Consider the following 13,809-nt stretch of genomic DNA (forward strand, 5'->3'; position numbering starts at 1 on the left):
ATAAAAGACCTGAATACGAAAGAGAAAACATTAAAACTTTGTTGGAAAAAAAAAAGAGAATGTCATTACATAATCAGGGCAGGGGGAATTTCTTACAAAGGGCACAAGAGGGCTTCCCTGGTGGCGCTGTGGTTGAGAATCTGCCTGCCAATGCGGGGGACACGGGTTCGAGCCCTGGTCTGGGAGGATCCCACAGGCCGCGGAGCAACTGGGCCCGTGAGCCACAATTACTGACCCTGCGCGTCTGGAGCCTGTGCTCCGCAACAAGAGAGGCCGCGATAGTGAGAGGCCAGCGCACCGCAATGAAGAGTGGTCCCCGCTTGCCACAACTAGAGAAAGCCCTTGCACAGAAACGAAGACCCAACACAGCCACAAATAAATAAATAAATAAAAATTGTAAAAAAGGCACAAGAAATGCACAAAGCATAAAGTAATCTATCTGACTGTTAAATCTAAACTTTGGTATGATAAAGGACTTTGCCGGAAAGTTTCTACAAGTCGGAAAGTGAGAAAAAATATTTTTAATACCTGTAACAGAGGAAAGAATTCATGTAAGTCAATAAGGAAACAAAAACCTAATGGGAAAATAGGAAAATGATGGAAATTCACGGAGCAAAATAACCAAATAATAATAAATATGAAAGGACGCTCAACCTCGTTAATTACCAGGGAACCCACCACTGAGGTGTCATTTGAGACCAATCAGACTGGCAAAGAGTAAAATTTGTTAACACCAGATGTTGGCAAGAATGAGGAAAAATGGGATTTTGTATCCACTGCTGGTGGACGTCTAAGTGATACTGTTGGCTTTAGAAGGCCATTTGGCAACACTTAGCGGTGCTGACGATGCTTCTACCCCGAGACTCAATTCCACTGCCCACTGCACGTCACCTGCCATGGAAAATCGTGAGCAAGGAGAACCAACTAACTTATCTGTCTCTTAACAGAAGGCTGGGGAAAGAAAGTGCTTTATTTATACAGTGGTGAGCAGTTAAAATGAATACACTCGTTTTGTAAGTGTACTGATATGAATAAACTTGAGAAAAAAAGACACAAACTTGCAAAAGTACAGCATGAGGCCGTGTATAATATGTAGACTCACAAATTCGCAAAACGGTAGTAAATGTGAGGTATGGATACACACTTAAGCAGTAAAATAAAAACAGCATGAACAGGGAAGATTCACAGCAACTTCACGTTACTCTGGAGCAGGGAGGAGAAAGAGTCTGGTGAGGAACATTTTGATTCTTAAAAAAACTAAAGGGGCGGGGTGGGGGGAGGGTATGAAGTAAACCTAACATCTGTTTTCAATCTCAGTGGTAAGACGGAGAGAAAAGGAATCGTGGAAAATGTCTTCAACACATTCAAGATGAAGAGGAATACCATTATTCCCACTTCAGACCTCAAGAGTACTTACTGCTAATGGGGACAAATGCTGTTCTTCAATCAGTCTATGAAGAAATCAGACACTGTCTCCTAGGATGAGGCCATGGAAATGCCAGTGCTGACTAGTCTCAAGCACACTCCTTACACACACTCTCTCAGGATGAGCACCAAAAGCTTTCCTTAAAAGAGAACCAGAAGACTGGGTGATCGGCCTGCTGGGAGGAACAGGTGAAGGCAGGAATCCATCACCCTGCAGGTCTCAGCTGAAATGCGACCTTCTCAGGCAAGGTCTCCCTGAGTTCGTTGACCAGTGATTTTTAAATAATACCATCTAGTGATCGCCTAGACTATAAACCCAACAAGGGCAGAGATCACAGCTCTCTCGTTCATGGCTGGCACATAACAGGCAGCATAAGTGTATGGTTTGTGGAAGAATAAATCTGAGAAACTCTTTTTCTCTGGTCTTTGACTTGAAAGAACTGAAGGAAGAGTTTCTTCAGTAAATAGCTATTGGCCTTGAAATACACAGAGTCCTGGAGTTCATTTCAGGTTTAACAATAATACTTATAGTGGTTTGTCAACGAATGCACCTAAATATGAAGTCTCCAGATTAGAAGTAAAGATAAGGAAATACAGTCATGCAAACAATAATGTGTTGACTGATGAGATCAGAATATCCTACTGAATTGCATATGCAGGAGACTGCAGGGGAATCAGCTGGTCCAGCAGGGTGATAGCTACCAGTAACAGCCACCGAATACTTCGGCCCTTAACGCTGATCCTTGCACAGGGCTGTAACTTCCAGTTGGTTGTTGTAATGAAAAGCAATCTAGTTATCCATAAAACTGATTCCCAGTCGTATTTAATAATGAGAATTTGGACAAAATTCACTGACCCATAGTATTTCTGAACTGGAAGAGACTTGGAAATTTAGCCAAGCCTCACTCTATTTTTTCAAGAGAAGGTAATGTTTCAAGACCTTACATGACAGAGTTGGGAGTAAACCTACATCCCACGATGCTCCTTTCACTGTCCCCAAACTTGCTGGGACTTGGAGGTTTGAACAATCTTGTGGAATCACAGTGATTCTCAAAGATTTGAGGCCAGAGTAGTCTGGAGGAAGAGAACAGTATCCTCTGTCTCCCTTTATTTAGTTTTTGCTACAATGGGGTCTCTGTCTAAGAGGAAGTGCCTTTAATGGTGTCTTCATTAAACAAAGTTAATTTTAATTTATTTTTATTTAACAAAGCCCTCAGCAGACCTAATCTGCAACACAACTAGTGGGCAGTACAACACTTTCCTTCGGCTTGCAGTGCTGTAACACGTTTGTTTCACGTGCTTGGTGTATTTTAAGGGGATGTATTATATCTGCTAAATATTAAGATCTGGTTAATAACAAGCTTTGATAAAATGGTGTTTTACTCTTTACCCCTTTTTTTGGCAAAGAGAAATATTTCAAGATCATAGATTTATAGAAATTCTGCTTGGAAGGCATCTTGGAAGTAGTATAACTCATTTATTTCATAGATCTGGAACTGAGAGCCTCAAGTGAAACAAAATTTAAGAGGTCGAGAATCATCAGTTCAAACAGTTGGTCAGTGGCACAAAAGCATGTGTCCGCCAAGTGCCCAAGCACTGCTTCATAGAATGCTTCTATGTTTATCTGTTCTTTACAGAAATGAATGAGGAGAAAGTGCTGAGTTTTTCTCTGAGTTCTTAAAGCTAGGGTTTCTTGGCACGTGAACTTTCGAAGTCATTCCATGAGGTCCTGAGTTCGCCCACTAGCCAGTAACAGCCACAGGACCAGAATGAGTTATGACACCTTTGGGAAGTTCAAGGACCATCCTATCCCTCACAACCACCTAAATTCAGAGATGGCCAAGGTGGGAAGAATAAGAATGATGAGCTGGGAGAGGAGTGGGGGTGATGCGGGCCTTGCCTACGGGGATCAGGTCATCAGAGCAACACGCTTGCCCCGTCCCTGCCTGCGTCTACCTGTGGCCGATGTTGCAGAGTGAACACTGGGGTGAAGATGCTGGGCACTAGGTCAGGGCTGATGCCTCAGATTTTGTTTCCTGTTCTTTTTTAACGGTGACAACTCCCTTCTAATTGAGATCAGCTTGGAGGAAATTGGGGGCTTATGTTGAGGCGGACAATAAAACAGTTCTCAAACTTTTCCTTGATACTCTCTTTGAGGCACCAAGGTGCCATCAGGATGGATGGCTAAAGAAACACAGGGACGGATAAGTATACAGATATATCAAGAAGGCTTGAGATGGTAAAGACAGAAAATGGCGCATTTAGCCTGCTTAGGGATTCCATTTGGGATTTATTTAAAATAAAAATCCCACAAGAAACTTATTATACTTTACTTTTTGGAGATGATTACTCTCTGGCATGGATGAAAGTGAGAGAAACTACACTTCTTGTATTGTGAGTTGTGGAGACTGCTCCTTGACATTTAACAGTAATCCACACTTTCAGAGCCCCCATGGAATACAAATTAGGTTTTATACTCAGGATCGCCTGAGTATTGATTGACACGATTCATACCCTTCTTGAGTACTTGCACCACTTGATTGGTCTGTTGCTGTTTTTCTTCTATCTTCAAACTTACATTCTGCCTTCTCGAATTTCAGCTGCCCTCTTCCAGCTGGTCATGGAGAGGTTGTGTGCTTATCCTGTTATTCATGCCTTGTATATATCCAATGGCGTGGAGTTGTGTTTTTTTAAAAATAAATATATTTATTTATTTATGTAATTTATTCTTTTGGCTGCATTGGCCCTTCGTTGCTACACGCGGGCTTTCTCTAGTTGCGGCGAGCAGGGGCTACTCTTCCTTGTGGTGCATGGGCTTCTCATTGCAGTGGCTTCTCTGGTTGTGGAGCACGGGCTCTAGGCGCGCGGGCTCAGTAGTTGTGGCTCGCGTGCTCTAGAGCGCAGGCTCAGTAGTTGTGGCGCACGGGCTTAGCTGCTCTGCGGCATGTGGGCTCTTCCTGGACCAGGGCTCGAACCCGTGTCGCCTGCATTGGCAGGCGGATTCTTAACCCCTGCACCACCAGGGAAGTCCTGGAGTTGTGTTTTGATTTTTAAGAAACCACCTTTTTCACTGAGGATGAACTGACTGCCTGATTCCCTCCATCCCTCTTTCTTTCCTTCCTGCATTTATTGATCGTTAATTGTGTTTCACATGCCACGGAATATGCAAAGCAGATATTCCCCATGTAAGATTGGCTCCCTAGGAACTTACAGTCTTGTTGGAAAGATAAGATGTCTAAACACAAGTAGGATGACCAGAGATCCTGATTTGCCCAGGATAGTTCAAAATGTCTGTTTTCCTGGTGAAATGATTAACAGTACCATTTTCACTCTCAAAAGAGTCCCAGTTTGGGCAGTAAATGATACAGCCATCCTTCACATAAACCATGAGTAGCAAAGCTGAGGGTCAGGATGTATTGCTAAGCGGTCTAAAGGTAACATGTGCCATAGGAATTTAGAGAAAGGAGAAATCAGTGGAGGCTCGGGCATCAGGAGAAAGTCTCATGGGAGAGATGATGAGACTTGGGCCGGACCAAGAAGAATGAGCTGGATTTGTCTACAAAGAGAGGAAGAGCACTGTAGCCCTGGGGAACATGGCACAACTCAAAGTCCAAAATGAGTATGTGATGCTTGAGGAACAGTGTCAGTGCTGGGCTGGGTCGCCGGGTAGGAGACCAGGGAAATGTGGTTGGGAGGAGAGGAAAACCAAGTTATGGGAAGTCTGGGAAAGGCCAGGGTTTGCACTTGATTTCATGGGCAAAGAAGCGGTAGGAAAGACGTCATGAACTCTTGTCTTACAGAAGAAGAAATGTGGGGCAGGGAGGATATTTAAAGAGTGTTTCTGCCAAACTTCAGGGACAAGGTGATGGACAGCTGGACTAGGGTGGTGTCAGAGAAGCCAGAGGCCGGTAAATGGGAGAGGAGGGAAAAAACGAACTGACGGGACCGGGTCGTGAAGTGGGATTAGTAGCAGAAGAAAAAAAAAAAAGCATTGATGGTGATTCTGAACTTTCAAACTTGAAAAGTAGGAGAATGTTGATGCCTCTGTGAAAATTAATGTGTCTGCTACATCAATAAACTATTTGCGTTTCTATCTCCCCTGACCTCTGTTCTCTACTCGTACCAGTTACTCCCCATACTAACACTTTCAGCTCACTGAGGACAGGGAGTGGATCCTACCCAGAGCCTGCTATATAACAGAGGCACTCAGTAAATGAATTAATGAATAAATAAATGAATGAGTGAATAAATAGCTTGTTTAAAAAAATGTGTGGGCCTCCCTGGTGGCACAGTGGTTAAGAGTCCGCCTGCCGATGCAGGGGATACGGGTTCGTGCCCCGGTCTGGGAGGATCCCATATGCCGCGGAGCGGCTGGGCCCGTGAGCCATGGCCGCTGGGCCTGCGCATCCGGAGCCTGTGCTCCGCAACGGGAGAGGCCACAACAGTGAGAGGCCCGCATACCGCAAAAAAAAAGAAAAAAAAAAAAAAAAAAAAAAAAAAAAAAAAAAAAAAAATGTGTATGTCCGGGCTTCCCTGGTGGCGCAGTGGTTGAGAGTCCGCCTTCCGGTGCAGGGGACACAGGTTCGTGCCCCGGTCCGGGAAGATCCCACATGCCGCGGAGTGGCTGGGCCCGTGGGCCATGGCCGCTGAGCCTGCGCGTCCGGTGCCTGTGCTCCGCAACGGGAGAGGCCACAACAGTGAGAGGCCGACGTACCACACACACAAAAAAATGTGTCTGCTAGGGGGTGTTAGTGTTAGAAGCCCCAGGCCACCTTTCAGGTGATGCACGTGTGGGTAAGAAGGACCACCCCTGACTCTAGAAAGAGGCCAGGACAGGCCCCCATGCCCGGTGGTTAGGCTGGATGTCCTGCGTGCCTCGGTCCCTGCTGTCAGCTGTCTCCCTTGCTCCTGGCTTCTGTCCACATTTCTACTTAGGATTTGCCCGCACTTAGTTGTAGATGGCTAAGCTGCCTCCACACGGGGGGAGATGAAGAGGCTGGGGGAGACATGTACATAACATAACCAACACTGGATGTGCTCTGTGATCAAAGGGACAGGGTGGATGCAGGGGCACCAGGGTTCTGAGAAATCCCAGGAGCCGATGATGGAAAAGTGTCAAAATCTAACCAAGAGCCAGAAGCACCAGAAAGAAGAACGTGGAAACACAGTCAGCATAACAGAAGACTTGACTCAAGGAGCAGTCAGTGAGAAAACCCGACTAATTCCAAGAGGCAGCGTCTCTCTCTTCTAAGGATGCTTTTAACCGGACAGATGCAGCCAGGCTTGCTCTTATACAAAGATGTCTTCAAGGCAGCCACAATAGATGACAGCTTTCAGTTCAATTTTAAATAAAGGTCTATGGATTTTGAGGCATTTTCTTAATGGAAGCTGACATAGATCCTTAGTTTTTCTTGTGGGCTTACCATCAATCCCTAGTACTACAGTGACAGCAACTATTCCATGATCAGCTGCATAAACCCCTTGGGCAGCGATCCAAGCAAATGTCAATTCCCGAGTCTCTCAGATTTCTGCAGCATACCTTGTATGAGAGAGGCAATAACTCTTCGTGGAAATGAATTAAAATAATTGCCAGATCACTAGCACCAACAATAGGTCCAGGAGAAAAGCTACGAGGAATGCAATTTGACCAATTTTGGACTCATTATCCAATTCTGCTTCCCAGCAGTGGGAAAGAAAATAGCAGAGATGTGGCATTACCTGAAGATGCCCGTGAGCGTTTCAGATCAGCCACACAATTCAGGGATCTAAAGGAAAAAGAGATGGGCTACACAGAAAACACTGTTTGCCAGGTTCAGGACTGTGGCTAGCCCACGTCATGCCATGATGCAAATTAGAAAGTCGCCCCTTCCTTGGGACAATTGACTTGCCTCTGCCAGAAAACTGTCATAATAAATAAACAAATCGGCAACGTCCACCAGGGGAAGGGTGCCCATAACGTTGCAAAACACACAGTCATGCTATAGTGACCCTGCTTGTGCGACAGAAACTCATCTCTTTTGACAGGAGACTGTTTCTGTAATGAAAAGCAGGCTGGGTGAGAATTCAGTAACCGGGACTTAGAACTGAGTTCTTGCGAGTTAATCCACAATGGGTTGCCATCCGTGGTGTGATGGGCTGAAGACAGATCAACAAAAGCCACAGACTCCTTCTTAACAAATGTCTCCACGTTTCCCTTTGCTCCTTATGCGGATAGAGTTGTCATTTTGAGGAAGGAGAGGTTCCTTTTCTGAGCTTACGGAAGACCAGTGACAAAGCAGGGACAGTCTTGCCACTCTCTCTGGCCCCAAGCTGAAGGATTCTGGTTCATTAAGTCTGGGATGGGGCCGAGGCAGCTTTAAGAAGGACAGCCCCAGCTGAAAACCCCTGGGGCAAACTGTGTTTGCGTCCATTGCAATGGCATTGATATACATGAAGTTAAACGCTTAAAGGTGAACGGGTTGGTGAGGACTCAAGGCCCAACGCTTAGAATAGACTTTAAACAGTTCTGGAGGCGAAAGGCTTTCACCCAGTGTCTTACTTCACTGAAGCCGCATTGAAATTATTCTGTAAGTTGACCTCTTCCATTCTCTTTGCATCTGGGACACTGCTCATCCTTCAAGGTCTGGTTCTGATGTCACCTGTTCCGTGAGTCCTTCTCTTACTGGAACTTCCAGCCTCTGTGCTTTCTCCCTCCGTGAATGATGGGCACTTGACGTTTATTCTGTTCTCTCTTGGAGACGGTTCCAGGTCCTGGCTCACCGTTTACACGTCTGTCACTCCGCTGGACTGCACGCTCGTGAAGGTCAGGGGCCACGCCTCTCTAGTCTTTGTCACCCATTCCTGCCTCACAGTGGGTGCGTTGTAAGCACAAGTGTGGTTAACAGCAACGCCATGCCTGCTAATGATTTATACGTTTGTGAGGTCAGTGAAAATACTGCCAACGTTTTGGTGCTCTCGTGACTTATCCAGTATGGGAAAAGAGGCAAAGACCAGTGGGTCTTATGTATCGCACTGTTTGCTGCGGAAGTTGGCTGGCTCAGTGCTTCAAATATGCCTTCGGGGAGCCGGGCCGAGCGCTTGCCAAGAACGGAGATGACATTTTCTGTAGTGATGATAAAGCTTCACAGAAAACTACACATTTGTTTATTGCTCCGCCTGCTAGACTCGCGCTGAAGTCTGGCGGTGCTCCTCTTCCACTTTGGTAAACGAGGCAGTTACAACCACTCAAGTCCTGGGAGGCACTGCGGGCTCGTCTGAAACCAGGGCCCTTGTGTAACACACCAGAGAAGAATCAGTTTAAGCCCCGGAGAGTCATCGGATGAGAGCCGCTGACACACGTTATCTTCTCATTTGCTCCAGGAGAGACGCAGGGCAGCCTACAGAAAAGGGGTGCTCTTAGCCACAGAGGAAGACGAACGTGTGCAGGAGGGCTGTGCAGCCAGTACAGATCGTGACCGATCGAACCAGCGGTTAGCGTCGGAGCTGGGATGGCACTGCTCTTCCCAGGGTGGTCTGGAAACAGCCTGCCCCAGTCACCTGCAGGTGCTTGTTCAAAATCCAGATTCCTGGGATTACCCTACACCTACTGAATTAATCTCCGTGGATGGGACCCAGAAATCTGGGAATTTTGAACCAATACCTCAGGTAATTCTGGTGCACACTGAAATATGAGACCAGCTATGGAAGGGGCTGGACACACAGGGCTCTGCGTATGGAATGACCAAGACTCAACATCACCCACCTGTCACTGGGCCTCCATAAAAAGAGGGAGAATGTAAACAACAACAACTAGGTAATAGTTACAGACAAGCTATGAATCTGATGTCATTAAATAGTCGTTATAGATTATTTTGTTGTCATATATTATTCAGGTCTATCCTGTTTTAAGCTGATCTGATATGTAAAAATCTGAACAGATTAGTTAACAAATGAATATTCATTTTCCAAAAGGATTTCTTGAATGAAAGCATTTATCAACTGGTTCCAATGGCCAAACACTTCAACTAGAATTGAATTTACATACAACGCTGGAAGACTACTTCCACACAGGGCAACCTGCACACTCTTTCTCTGTGGTTCTGTGCACTGGAAGAGTCTCTTTCCCTAGGGAAGGGATCACACTTCTATTTTTCCCTCTACTATGACGGGACTGATTCTCACTGTCTTCAAAGGAAGACCTGCCCTGAAGCTAGTTAATAAACTGAAGGACAGCTAAGCTTTACCTAGAAATTCATTCTGAATAGAACACAACAACTGAGCAGTCATTTAAAATCATTAGTATGGCCACCTTCCCAGTGGAATTTATAAAGAATCCAAAGTGCTAAATTTTAAGATAGAAATTTAAAGCTGAGACCCCTTTCTTTTCATATAGTCCTCATAGAAAGTATGAAGTAAGGGCCCTGTAGTGAGAGAGGCCTGGGGTTAAATCTTGGCTCTCCCACTTACTAGTTGTTTCCTTTATGTTTACTTAACTTCTCAGAGCCTCAGTTTCCTCTCCCATAAATGGAACTAAACTCATCAACATCGTAGGGGTATTCGAATCCAAGCTGATGTTTCAGCCTTGTTCTTTTTTTTTTTTTTTTCAGCCTTGTTCTTACAGGGAGTTCTCAGAACACGCAGAAGTTACTATCAAGAAATAAGAAATCAGATGTCGATTCCTCTCCCAAACATATTAAAGTCTATTTGAGATCAGATAGAAAACAGCTATTCACTTTTGGGGAATAAATCCAAGGAAATGAGTGACGATATACAATAAAAATGGAAAATAAAGGAGTTCCAAAATGGGAAATATAGACCCTACGTGTCTCTAGAGTTGCTGGAATAAAAGGAGAGGTTTTGGTGGTCTGTTCAGCAGAGCCTATGAAAGGGTGAGGTCACACGAAGTGTCAGAAGCATAGTCGAGTGTTTGGAGCACCACCACCCGAGGAGGGCTCCCGCCCAGGATGCTCTGATCCCCGCGGGCCATCCCGGCTGGCCAGCAGCACTGATGCTCCCCCAGAGCAGCAGTGCAGTTTGTGCTACATGGAGTGAACGAAGGATAGTAGAGTGGTTCTTGCACTTGATAAGGAGACGTCATTTCCTTTGAATGCGAGAGGATTCCAAAACTTAGTGCAGTTTGATAGTAATAAAACTTTCTCAGCTAATCACTATGAAGCTGAATTAAAAACCATAACCCAGGTTCTAAAAATGGCTTTACTGCAACTACACTTTCTGAAGAGCATTCAGAGGTGCAGTGATTACGTCAATATCTGATAACTCTCACTAGGTCACCCTGTGTGGTCTCCTGGGCATAGGACGCCAAGAACTAGGTGGTCTTTGGCAGGTAAAGCATAAAGGGAGGAGAGTACACCTGGGTCCTGACCTCCATTCTGCATCCTGGCTGTAACATCATTTCCAAATTAAATCTAGGATACTAAACGATCCTTAGCACCAAAACCTAAGACTCCACTTAATAAGAGCCTAAGTTGCTTCTTCCCAGAGTTAAATTCAAAGTGCTCAGGTGAAAGTTTCTAATTAAGGATCCTTTCATCATCAACACCTTGGGTCATACCTATAAATGAATTTTTAGTGAATTACCAATAAGTGGTCCCTACCATAAAACAGATGAGACTGTGAAAAGCATGATCTCTACAAAGAGGCTTATACATATTTTTCAAGATACTGTACCATGGGGAATATTAATTATAACTACGAAGAGATATGTTAACAATCCCACGATAAACTCTGCTTTTTCAGTCCATTTCTGTTCCTGTTCATGAGCATTTTACAGGTTTTCCTTATCTTGTTTCCCATTCTTGTCTTAACCAACTTCATCACTTTGTCTGAAACAAAAGCCAGCCTCCACTGTTGTTTTTACTGAAGGTTTCATAAAATCAACCAGTCTATGTATATTCCTAGGTTGTAGAACTTTTCAAATTAATACAGTATTGGTGCACTGTCCCATAAAGGATGGAGGAAGAAACACTGAGTATTTAGTATTTGCAAAATCTTTTCAAAATATGTGGTAGACAGCAGTAGTAACATGAGTAGTCTCCTTGCCATTACTATGTAGAAAGAAACAATTTTATCGCTTTGCCAGATTACTCAGATTCGAAAGACTTGGTTAGGGAAATAAATTTCTTTTTTTAACTCTAATAATAGCATGAAAAACTGGGTATGATTATTCAATAAGACTGTCAATTAGGAGTTGCTCAGATTTCCTGGGTCTCTCCCATGTATACATGGTATTAAATTTTGTGTGATTTTTTTCTCTTGTTAAAGAAAAGAAAAAGACCTTCAATGAATAGCTACTTCCAAAAATCGCTTTATAGTATAGTGTGTGGGTTAATAAACTTTTAGCAAGTCAAAGTATGGCATGAAAAGAAAAAAAATATTAGGGAATTAAGAGAATTGTATTCACATTTATATTCAGTGTTGGTGTCCATTTTTTTTGTTTGTTTGTTTCATGGGCACTTTATTAAGTGGTAGAAATTTACAGCCACATTTTGACATCAATCCTTCCAAATTAGGTGTGAGAAGACCTGAGGATGGATGTTTAGTACTAGGCCCATGATGTCAATAAATTAAGGGCAAAGTCAAGATGAAAAATAAAAACCTATGTCCATTCACTCACCCAACGTGTATTTATGGAAACCGGACTGTGTGTAGAGCTCTCGGTGAAGTGCAACAGGTAATAAAAAATAGGAAGACAAAGCTTCTTCTCAAGGCGCTTGTAAGAAATTGTCAGAATAAATCAGGTAGAATGTTGGCTGATCAGTATGAACAGGATGTCTTCGTAAGAGAGACAAACCTGACGTCACATTCATACTTTGAATGAGGATTGTAGGAATGTACACGGTACCCTCTGAAGAGCAGGATGATGGAGGCCTTTCAGCTGTCTATGTTTTTTTATGGTTTGGATTTTTTACAAGCATGTGTTATTTTTGTAATCAAGGAAAAAAAGTCAAAATTGAAATATTTCTATGAATCAACACGGCAAGTAAACGAGTGAAGATACAATATCTGTGGCCCTAGGTTGTTCGTGCCTTATGGGTGGATTTCGGTCTGTTTTAAAGTTACTTTGTTGTTCTAAAAGAATTTTTTAATGCCAGGTTTAATTCAACAATAAAAGAAGAGTATGAAAAGTGTAACTTCTTTGGTTTGAATAATCTGCTTTATTATGCACTAGGGGCAGAAGAACCCTCATTGCCATGTTTATTTCTAGCTAAAGAGGAGGGCTGTGAAGATGATTAAGGGATGTTTTCTGTCTGTTTCTAATATACTTTTTCAAACTATGGTATGATGTCCGGTCTAGATTGAAACTGGTAGCATAAAACCCGTATCAGTCTACTTGTAATGATACATTTCATTATCATCTATGATTAGGGTAACTCTTCTGTCATTGAAATGGAACACAGTCATTTATGATGCCCTAATTTCCAAACACTTTCATATTGTTAATATACTGCCCTGGAAAAAAAGAAAATTGAAACAATCCCTGGCTACATTGCAGCAGGTTTAAAAGCTTCAGCATGAGAAGCATCAGCAGCCTTGCCCTCCATGTTTCCAGAAGTTCCAGCCATAGTAAATCCAAATGGGACCCTTATTCACTTCAGCAAGTCCTAGTTACATCATTAACTATGTGTCAAATTCTGTAATCTTGTTTCTAGTGTCGCTTCAGGCTGAATCATTCTTTTCAGAAATGGCACAGATTGTGATATCTCTGTAGCTTACTTAATACAACTCAACTGTCACTTTAAGTGAAAAAACTCTGTTGGAGAAGGAGAAGTTTTCTGTTAATGAAGGCTCATGTCCTTCTGGCCGTGAACAAAGGCTGCCTGGTACTTGCTAACTCCATTTAAAAATCGTATTACTTTGCAAACTTAATTGTGGGATTCCAAGTGCTATTGAATTCATTTACTCATTTTGCACGGTGAGGGGACCAGGGGTTGGGGGGCAGCGCTCTGTGTGTCAGTCCACAGCCAGACAACACGGCAACCCGGGCGGGGAGAGACAGCCCGAGCCGTGATTCTGGTGTAACTGAGGCCTGATCCGAAATTTCATTTTCATGGCAGTTGTATTTATATTTGCAAATTCATTTACATTCTTTCTGAAAGTCACATCTAAATACTTCTGTTACCTAAAATCACATTTATCAGAGTCCTAACTAAGGGCATTTTATTTTATTTATTTATTTTTTTAAATATTTATTTATTTATTTTTGCTGTGTGCCAGGTCTTAGTTGCGGCATGCAGGATCTTTTTTTTCTTTTTCTTTTTTTTTTTTAGTTGCATTATGTGGGATCTAATTCCCTGACCAGGGATCAAACCTGGGCCCCCTGCGTTGGGAGCGCAGAGTCTTACCAACTGGACCACCAGGGAAGTCCCAAGGACATTTTAAAAGTAA

The 13,809-nt window shown here is 43.4% G+C and overlaps 1 protein-coding gene and 1 non-coding gene across 6 annotated transcripts in view; both read right to left on the reverse strand.

Annotated features, from left to right (window-relative positions):
* The window catches only part of BEND7 (BEN domain containing 7), a 77,888-nt gene that overhangs the window by 20,320 nt on the left and 43,759 nt on the right, over nt 1-13,809 (reverse strand). The gene's annotated exons all lie outside the window — the stretch shown is intronic.
* On the reverse strand, nt 13,712-13,784 carry TRNAG-CCC (transfer RNA glycine (anticodon CCC)). Its single transcript has one exon. It is a non-coding gene; the product is annotated as a tRNA-Gly (tRNA).

Source organism: Mesoplodon densirostris, chromosome 4 (genome assembly GCF_025265405.1).
Source record: "Mesoplodon densirostris isolate mMesDen1 chromosome 4, mMesDen1 primary haplotype, whole genome shotgun sequence".
Lineage (NCBI taxonomy): Eukaryota > Metazoa > Chordata > Mammalia > Artiodactyla > Ziphiidae > Mesoplodon > Mesoplodon densirostris.